Source organism: Aulostomus chinensis, chromosome 10 (assembly GCF_037954235.1).
Source record: "Aulostomus chinensis isolate RoL2024-O1b breed Wild chromosome 10, RoL_Achi_v1.0, whole genome shotgun sequence".
In the NCBI taxonomy this organism is placed as follows: Eukaryota; Metazoa; Chordata; class Actinopteri; order Syngnathiformes; family Aulostomidae; genus Aulostomus; species Aulostomus chinensis.
In genome coordinates this window covers 23,314,168-23,324,040 of record NC_141329.1, presented here as the reverse complement: position 1 = coordinate 23,324,040, position 9,873 = coordinate 23,314,168, and the positions used below count along the sequence as shown (strand labels likewise).

The 9,873-nt window shown below is 42.9% G+C and overlaps 1 protein-coding gene across 1 annotated transcript in view; it reads left to right on the top strand.

Annotated features, from left to right (window-relative positions):
- The first annotated feature begins 47 nt into the window (after nucleotides 1–47).
- The window catches only part of LOC147254937 (rho guanine nucleotide exchange factor TIAM1-like), a 46,501-nt gene continuing 36,675 nt past the window's right edge, over nucleotides 48–9,873 (top strand). The window contains exon 1 of the mRNA XM_086216518.1: nucleotides 48–281. The gene's annotated coding sequence lies outside the window, so the exon portion shown is untranslated. The remainder of the gene's footprint in view (nucleotides 282–9,873) is intronic.

Genomic DNA, 9,873 nt, shown 5'->3' with positions numbered 1-9,873 from the left:
CGCTCATAAATAACTAAACACACTCCAGCTTCCAATGTGCGTTTCTCACAGTCACAGACATGAACCGCGCTTGATTGGCTCCGGTGCTCGATGGCGTTCTCCTGATCCACTTGCACGCCGTCTCCGAGGACCGGGGGCTCCTCCTCCTCTCGGCAGTGTGGAAACAACACGCATGGGAAGAGGAACCGTGGAGAAGCGGCAGACACACGGATGGAAAACACCGGCTAATGACCATTTTTATCTGGACACACACAGCCGGATGCCGACATGGGTGGTGAGACGTAAGTAAGGGGGGGGCTTGGGGGTGGGGGGGCATGTCGCTCTAATCATGGGAAGGATAAATACTCCGATCATGCTTCCGCGTGGTCTTAACGCCGTCACACGCATGGCCGCGTCACTCAAACACAAGTTTATCAGAGGTGACAGACACATGGCGCACTGGTGGTCGGTGCGCACCGGTGGACAAGGTCGATGTGCAGTGGTTTTGCGCACAGCACATCTGGAGCCGATCCAGTCTGTCAGTCAGTGATTTGTGGGTAAAAGCACGCAGCATCGCGCACATTTCAGTTACCATGCATTTATTCGCATCCTGCAGCGCAGCTCAAGCTTTGCCTGACATCCGCAGCGGGATGCTGGTTCGGTGGGGAAGAACGTGCACGCTACTGATGAGGTGCAACCGAGACCGGCCGTGTGAGGTAAATTGTTGCACGTCGCAGAGTCATGTCATCATTGCGCTGTAACGCGTGTGGAGGGAGAAGCACACAGGCTTCTTCACTCCAATGACCTTACGGTGTCAAGTTTTGTTGCAGCGTCACTGTCAGGCTGCTGAACCTGTTGTCCTTCTGTCACGTTGAGCTGCCTGGACACCAGCGACACAAACCCAATGCTCTATCAGCTTCAGCCCACGCAGCCCTATATTTAAATAGGCCATGTTATTGGAATGCCCTCACATTCTGACCATGACTGTGCTGGAGCAGCTTCCTCTACGAGTGCTGATGAGGCCTGTTGGTTTGATCAGAGCTGGTTGCGCTGCCATTGTGCTCTCTTCTGCAGTTCATGCTGTTTAGGGAGAAATCCATATTACTGTCACCACTGCAAGGTGTGTTGTCATTGTGTTGAGTCCCGCGTGACCTTCCAGCCCTACAGGGGAAGTCATGGTTCATGGTAGTAAGATAATTTGGTCACCAATTATTGTGTAAGCTTCACTGCTGCAGTACCATGCTTTCATACATCCACACTTGTAACAGCTGTTGGGAGTCCATCTCATTCTCATGGCACAAACATCCACATGGACACTTAATACACTGATTGTTGTATCATATTCTTACTGGTGTCTTTTACATGAAATACACATAATTTGCTGTGCTTTTACCAGTATCTTTTCAGAAAAAATTGTGTATTTTAGCCTCCGGAAAAGGTACAGATGTGTTTTGATGTTGTGATAAGTAATTATCTATATGTTAAGAATGAACTGATTACAATTTGGTGTTCGAAGGTCAAGAACTCGTTAATTCATGTGTCAATTATAACAAACTCTCACACAAATGACCAATAAAGTAGAACGATGGGAGTTTATGGCCAATAAATCAGGAGTCAATTTCAATTCAACACTTCAGTTAGAAAAACAAAGACTTTTCAAGCCATCGGCGTTGGAGGCAGACGATCGCACTGGAAAATTGCAGACTTCTGTAATGGTCTTTTAATCTAAGTCGGCTGTTTAAGAGCTTGCTAACTTGTTTGTTATGTGTCGCAAAAGGTCAGGGAGCATACCACCACCTTCCGTTCTAGAGGCGCCATCTTTCTGTTTATGCATCTGTTCTTCCTCATTTATTGTATTGGGGATGATGACCGTAGTTGATCGTAACCCTGCGTGGAGCATAATGTAGTTAGTACTATTACAGTTCATTTTGCAGTGGGCCTAAAAACTCCTCACTCTGTATGTCTTGATGGATGGCTCAGTATTTCTTCCGAGGGAAATGGTCTGAATTAATGTCAGTATTAATGGATTCAGCGGGGAAAAAGGGCTTTCACAGATGCACGCACACCACAATCCCCTTCAGACGTGTGTGTGTGTGTGTGTGTGTGTGTGTGTGTGTGTGTGTGTGTGTGTGGTCCTACAATCTGTGGCGGTTAGTCAGAGATTCAAAGTCAAATATTCTACTTTTCAAGAATTAGAGAAGTGTGTTTTACTGAACATCTTGTTGGCTTATTTAATGGACAGATATTTTTGAGGAGCCTCACGCAGCTGCAGTGTTCGATGTTGTTGGGAAAGCTTCTCAAGAGAAAGCAAGTGGATCGACTGCTTGTTCAGGTCAAACAAGTCCAAGACAAAAACGGAAGAGAACGAGTGGAAGCGAGCAGAAAGCTAGAGAGACTGGGCTGGGTTACTACAGTTGTTGGCTGGCTTCCACTTCATATGATGTGCATCTTCTGGTTGACATAGTTAATCTTGACATGCGGCTTTGTGGAGTGAAGATGCTGAAGGAGAGAGTGTGTGTTTGCAACACAGAGCAACTCGCTGCTGGTCAGTCACAAATGCACATTACTAGAAGAATACATTGTAAGTTTACTTGATAAAAATGCTGCAGTGGATCAGAATAGGAGCCGACCGCGTTATCTAGGTGTTTTAGTCCGACTTCAAGATATTGGACTACAATTTTTATTGGACTAATGTGTTGACATTTATTTCAGAAGTCCATTTTTAGTTAGACTAACATAATACATCGACTTTTTCTCCTGATCCTGTAAACATTCTGAGTGAGAAGCTGCTGTAGGTTGTCCTAATGAATGAACTGAAGGTCAGAGAGGGCCCCGGCCGGCCTGTCAGGAGCTTTACTCAACCCCACTGAACTTTTTAAAGGTGTTCTCTGCTTCGACACGGTCCTTGTCTGAAGAAGAGCACCATGGGAAGAAAAGCAGCCGTGCCATGAAGCATGCACTAGTTTTGCTTCAACGTTCAGTGATGGGTCCGCAGGGTGGTAACCTGAGCCCCCTCGGTGTGACATGACATGCCTGCGCAGAGCTTCCCCTCAGGCATGGCTGGCTGTCTTTCCGTGTGGTCAAGTTGCAGCTAGTTCTGCTCCCCTCTGGTCCAAACTCTTTAACTCTCCATCTCAAAGATCTTGAGTGTTAAAACCAACTTCAGGCCAGACATGAAAGAATTCACACACTTGTTGGGTACTTTGTTGGCTCTTGGTACAATCTATGCCTTTGTTCTTCATGCGTGTAGAGAAATGTAGGACCAGACACAGCTGATGTTTCTGAAATGCGCATAATTAAACCCTCCTAAGCGGTCGTCTTGAATTATTCATATCCATCCCACTTGCACATAACTCTTCATTCATTTGCAAAGTAAACACTGAAGACACTTCAGCTCAGTGGTGAGTAAATAACCTACTGAACCCAGTTTGATAACACTTGAACTAGGCTGGCTTTTACTGGGAGGTGTATCAAGTATTATGTCCATCCCATTCGTAAGAATGAAAGTGATAAAATATGAAGAAAAAAATTCCCAGTATAAACTGGTGTAAGAAATTACAGTCTTCAAAATGACACTCGACACTCGAGGAGTAAGAACTGAACGATTGAACACTTAGGGAGAGCAGACATATTGCAAGGTGTTTATTTTATACTCAGTAGGAAATCTGTCAGTGGTTTTATTGTTTTGGTTGATTGGTTTATGCTCCTTAGTGACATCTAGTGGATACAGGAAGTGGCCACAGGCCAACATTAGTCAGCTCCTTCATACAAAATCGAAATATCAGCAGGTTTCCCCCTCCCTCTCTGTCTTTTGAACACACACACACACACACACACACACACACACACACACACACACACACACACACACACACCTATTTGCATCCTTGATTGAAGCTTTCAAAGTGTCAGTGGCCAAACATTTGCCATGGTGGAGGTATGTGCTCTCTGAGGCCTTTTTAGATAGATTTGTGGTGAATCAGTTGCGTTTCTGGACTGACTTACGTTTAAAAAAAAAAAAAATTGTATTAAAATAATCAATGAATAAGCCAGGACATGTTGTGGAAATATTGAAGCGCTACCGACAGTCCCCTCTCTGTCGACACCAAGCATTTTCAGTTGTTTTTTTTTGTTGTTGTTTTTTTTGCGCCTGATGTCACAAAGCTAGCTGAATTCATTTCCAGCTTCTTCTGGAGTCAACAAAAACCAAGTTGGAATAGATAAGCATGTCCACCAAAATGTTTTTAATATCAAATGTGTGGTAATAATGAGTATCGTCATATGTCACGGTGAAGGCTCAGGTTGCAGGTAACCACTCTAAACCTTGACGATCTCATTTCTCCGCAGAAATACTCTATGCAATCAACTTGTGTCATGAATTTACGGTATATTAATGCAAAAAAGTTGTCTGCAGCCACTAAGAATGCAGAAGTTTGACCACAAATCTGAAAATCTGTCTTAGGAAGAAAATTGCATCCCTCTGTGAGTGGGAGAATATAAGTACTACAACCAGACTGAGCTTAAGCCTCAGTGCCAAGTACACCGACTCCCAGATGAGGTGGGAAAACACCCTCTCAATAGCCATTACTCTGTTGGCGCTCAGTAATGAAATGGCTCCATCCATATTTTATTGCAGTACATAAAGATGCATACTGCTGGCAAAGATGTGTAAATATTTGAACTCAAACCTTGAGTGGAGGTTTTTGATATATTTGTTAAAGCCTAATAGCTGCTCTTTTCAGTGAAATGAAATAATCATTAAATGTATTACATTTTCGAAATATTCATTTTGATTTGGTCATTCTGATTCATGTTGGATTCACACGGCTCGGGCTTGTGAGGGTTACCTGCTCTCTGAACATTCCTCGCATTCCAATCTCATGCTGCAACCATATGAAAGAAAATGTTTTATTAAATCAGTTATGTCTCGTTCTGCATCGGCGATTTGTTGGATTTTTTTTTTTCTCACATCAAACCATCTTTGTTCTCGTCCCAGCCTCATCTGACGAAGGACGTCCATGCTGTCTACCTCATGTTACTTCAGCGTTGTATTGAGTTTGGGGCGAGAGTGTGTACTTCCCATGCCTCCCCTGACAGGACATCTGTCTTCATTAGTGGGTAACATTGATGCGCTGCGGCACCAAGCTCTATTCAACCATCGTTGGTCAGTCAAAAAAAAAACAAAAACGAATCAACAATCGGCCACATTGCACACAAGTCTGAGAGTTGTTTTGTTCAAGTTCGTTTGATGCTAAGTAGGTGACTCACAGAATACTTTAACATTTCACATTCATGAAAACACCCTCACACATTGTTCTCATAGATAACTGGAAGTATTCCAGCATCCAACAGAGTGAAGTCATTCTAGATGCAGATCACATGTTGACAGTCAGCATCATCTGAAACACCGGGGCCAAGATTTGATCCCAGAAACCCTTCCAGAGAAAGAGCTCCTCCAGCAGTTGCGATGTGCTGACTCAGGATCATGTGAGGAAAGCTTGGGTGTGTTCTACTAATCTTGGAGAGCAATTTCTACACCCAAAGTACTTTTACACTGAGTTAAGACATCATCAGATATCAGATATGTGCTGCAGGAAGAGTTTGAATGATCTCTCTGCTGGAATTCCAAGTAAAATGGAGACATAAGCCGCTTCATGACTTATTCCACGCTTCGATGAACATTCTCATTACATTCCAAATGATTAGGCCCTCTGGTGGAGTTTGCACCTTTTAGAAAAATGCAAAGTAATACTCCCCTCAAATTAAGGGGAAATGCCAGGACTGTTTAGTACTGACTCAAGCTTCAAAGCCTCCTTTGAGGTCCTAGTCCTTGGAAAAGTGATTTCTCCAAATATTCCGTTGGCTGCTAGTCCTCCTTGAGAGGTCGGTGTCTATATGCAGGCTCCTGGATGGTATTCAGCTGCAGTCGGGCTTCACAATGGTCATGGGGTTTGAAAAGACATGACGGATGAACATTAAAAGGCTTCTTCAAAGCTCTGTTCCTCCTCCCGTTTTGGATCCGTGAGCAGGAACGTATGACCGACTGTCAGACCTGCACATGGTGATGAACATCAGTTTCACGGGGCTGATAGAAGCTTGTGGTTTGGGATGAATAATAGATATAAAGTGCACTTAACTTTGGAGTTTGTGTGAGTTTTAGGAGGTTTATGTTGGGCTAACTTCACCGTGCTGTCAATCATAAAGAAGAACATGAACACCAGGATCTTGTTTGTTTGTTTGGGGTTTATCAAGGCCTATGATGACCGCTGATTCGATGCTGATTGATGCATCAGCGAAGGTTGATCTAGATGTGATGATGAATTGCAAAAAAATATTCTGCTCACTTTTGGAGGTTTCTGCCTTATTTTGAAGAAGAGTAAATGTGCAAAAAGGAATATGGAATTCCCTTTGTAGGGGAGCTGATTTGATACACTCACGTGCCTGACCAGCTTTTTTCGCTGCCGGCGTCTTCCTGGATATTCCAAACTTTGTCTTCATCTGCAGACGGCACGCAACATGGCTGAAACTAACCCTCTGAAACGAAATCCTCAATACCTCTTTTTTTCCCTGGTTGTTGCTTTGTTATAGCCATAAGTAGCGTTGTCTACAGCACCATCTCCTGACATAAATGCAGCCTGATTTATTGGCTCCAAACCAGATCTCTCTCTCTCTCTTTTTTTTGGTCATCTCTGAAAATGTATTTTGACAGTTCAAATGGAAATCAACTGGCTTTCTGGTTATATAAGAGAAGGGGGTTAGCTCTGCCTTTCAAAGGAGATTCTCATTGGCTATTGTGGGCTGAATTGGACCTTTTAGCATGAAGCTCTGCTCTGCAGTTAATTAAGGCAGTTTAGAAGTACCTACCTTCTAATGGGTGCTTGTTTCTTTCCTAAAAGTAACCCTGAAATAAATCCTGAACATGTGGATTCTGGGGTCAGAACACACAGATACTGGCCTGAGCGCTCCTGTGGTCAACTGTGAATGCTTCACTAATTCCAAGTTTGTGACCTTGGTCTATTCTGGAGTTTCAGTTCAGGCCACTGCACCGAAAAATGCTCTGAGCATCTTTTTCATAACTAATATTGGAGAGCTACTGTAGCTGTGTAGTTTCAGCCCCAACCAATCAATTGCAGCCTTTTCTCTGCATTCTAAATCATTTCCCTCTCTTTGATGTCGACTCTTGAGAGGCAACTCGCTGCTGGAGACCACTGGATCCTCTGCTAATGATCTCTACTCAGGCTGCTTACTGCTTTCATGTCTTGTGTAACAGTTGCATTTTTCTTCTTAGATATTAGTTGTACATGGTGTTCTGCTTGGATACAATCAGTGTGATTGAGAAGACCCTTAACAAAATAAATCCTTGAAGCCTCAGGGTGAAAGAAAACATTGTCAGGCCAAACCAAACGCTGCACAGAGGCGAATGCTTGTTTAATTGTACAATCGGCTCCAATGTGACTTGAGGTTTGTATGTGCAGAACTGTGCTGAGGCTGAAGTAATTGAGGAGAAACATCTTAGCTGGGTTACTTTGTGTTGAGTGGACTTATGCATTTTGACTTCCCACTCCTTTCACCCTTCACCAGCTTTTTTATTTTGTTATATGTAAAATCATAGTCCCAGATGTAATTTTCAGAGCCCAAGTTAGAGGTGAATCTTCATCTTAATATACTCTTCTGCATCAGACCAGCACAGGTTCATGTTGCATGACGTGCACCTTTCAGGAACATCGTATTTCCTCTTGGCTTTTCCACGCGCTCATTTCCAAACTATCGCCTCTGGTCTGAGCTCTTTTTAGCGTTGTATTTAAAAATTAGCAGAGGTTCAGCCAGCGTTGATTGAAATACACAAAGAAACTCAACACAAGCAGTGTGGCAGCGCGTCCCCAACCAGCGTTTGGATGGTTTAATTGCAGCGAGACACAGTCACACCAGTGACTGGTGAATAATAAATCTTGCTCTTGGGCTCTGCTGCAGGATCTGCCCCAGAGTAACCCATACTTTTAGTTTTTGTTCGTTGAGAGGTCCAACATCAAGTACGTTCTGTGATTCAGACCTTGCTTATGTCCCTGATGTGTTTGTCTTTATCTCTGTTTTGATTCATTAGGCGCTGGGGATTTTTAGATTACAGTTAAATCATCTTGACTCGTATGTCATCCTGTGCTTTTCTCAGAAAGGCTCTCATAAAGCCATGTTTGGTTAATTATTAACTGACCTTTTATTTTCGGGGGAGCAGCGCTGTGATTTAGTCTGGAAGGCATGTTAGACTTAACATATTAAGCTCCAGTGTCATGAGAATGTGTTGAACTCTGTTGACTCGTTCCCTGTTTGATGGCATTAATAGCAAGTTAATGAGTTTACATTCATTCATCCATACCAGTAATGATGATAATGGAGCGTGGATTTATTTTGCTGCAACTGCAAAATCCAGATCTTTTACAGAGAATGTGTATTGAGTGATAACTTATAAATAAATCTGTTTATTTTGGCCTAATTAACAGTCGTGGCAAATAGAAGTTGAAAAATAGACCAAGAAAGAAAACTCAGAAATGACAAAAATGTTGATGCATTGAGATTAATAATCATGAAGTGGCAAGACAACCCAACTCAAAGGGTCCGCAATTTCTCCTTCTCTTCTTTTCTTCCACAAAAATCTTTTTTCTATGCTATATCAGTTTCTGTTCAGAGAATTCCAAGCTAACTGAGAGAACCTGAAAGCAGCGCTGCAAGCTAGCAGGAGATACATGCGCTGAATCGCACAGTGCAGAGCTCAGCTGAGGAATGAAACATTTAAGTGGTATCGTAACGAATGTGCCACAATGTGTTCTTTAAGATCTTGCTTATCTAAAAGGGGATCTAAAAGTGTTTCTTTTTTAAGCGCTCTAACAGTTAATCTAAAATGAATTTACCGAAAAAGGAAAGAGTGTGAAACCAGGTTGTTGTCACATCTAACTAGGTGAATATCCTGTCATGTCAGGGTTTTTTTTTTTTATGTGTTTTTTTTTTTTTTAATCCTTCCGGTATTCCTGCTGAAGGTGATTGACAGCGACTGTAATCAGTTGTGACACCTGGACAACATCAGCAGTCTGAGGCGTTGCTGTTGAGCAGTAACAGTAACGTCACCTGCCAAATAGCTGCAGCTCCATTGAACGGCTTGTCAACGTATTGGATGTCCATTTTAATCAGCTTCTAAATTGAGTGCAGATAGCTGTGGGTTTAATAGCCCCGCACCACTGATGAGAAAGCAGAGCGTTTTGTTTAGCTGCACTCTTTGCAAGCAATCTGCATTTCTGAAATGCCTGCGGTGAGAGCAGACGTGGATTCAGCATCAGCCCACATTTCCCTGATAGATACGTTTATCACGCTGCTACCTGATCCCATGATTTTTTGGGGGAAAAGCAGACGAGACGTTAAACGGCTCATCTTATATATGACACAACATTGATTCGATTTTTCATATGAACACTCCTGGGAATACCGCACGGAGATCAGTGGAGTCTTTTTTGGATTAATATTTGGTTCTTATTTGAAGATGTGCTACATCTGCTACAAATGTTTTGTTTAACTACATTTAAAGTAGACTGTCAGGATAAAGAGTCCCTCATCATGTCTTTATGCTGTATCATGTGCTTCCAGGTCTTTTGTTGTTGTTGTGGATCCTGTTCCAACAAATTAAAGTTGGCACATTTTGTGTTTTGTATGAATTTGCAATTTTGGCAGAAATCTCGAGGAAATCTGTTATGAACAGAAGTGTGTGTGTGTGTGTGTTTGTGCATGCGTGTGCGTGCACATGTGCTGGGAGGGGGGGTGGGGGGTGTCTATCACCTTGTCTGACACTAAGACGGATTGACAGAATAGCGTATAAGCGTATAGTTAGATGTTGTAAAGGAGCCTTTTCAG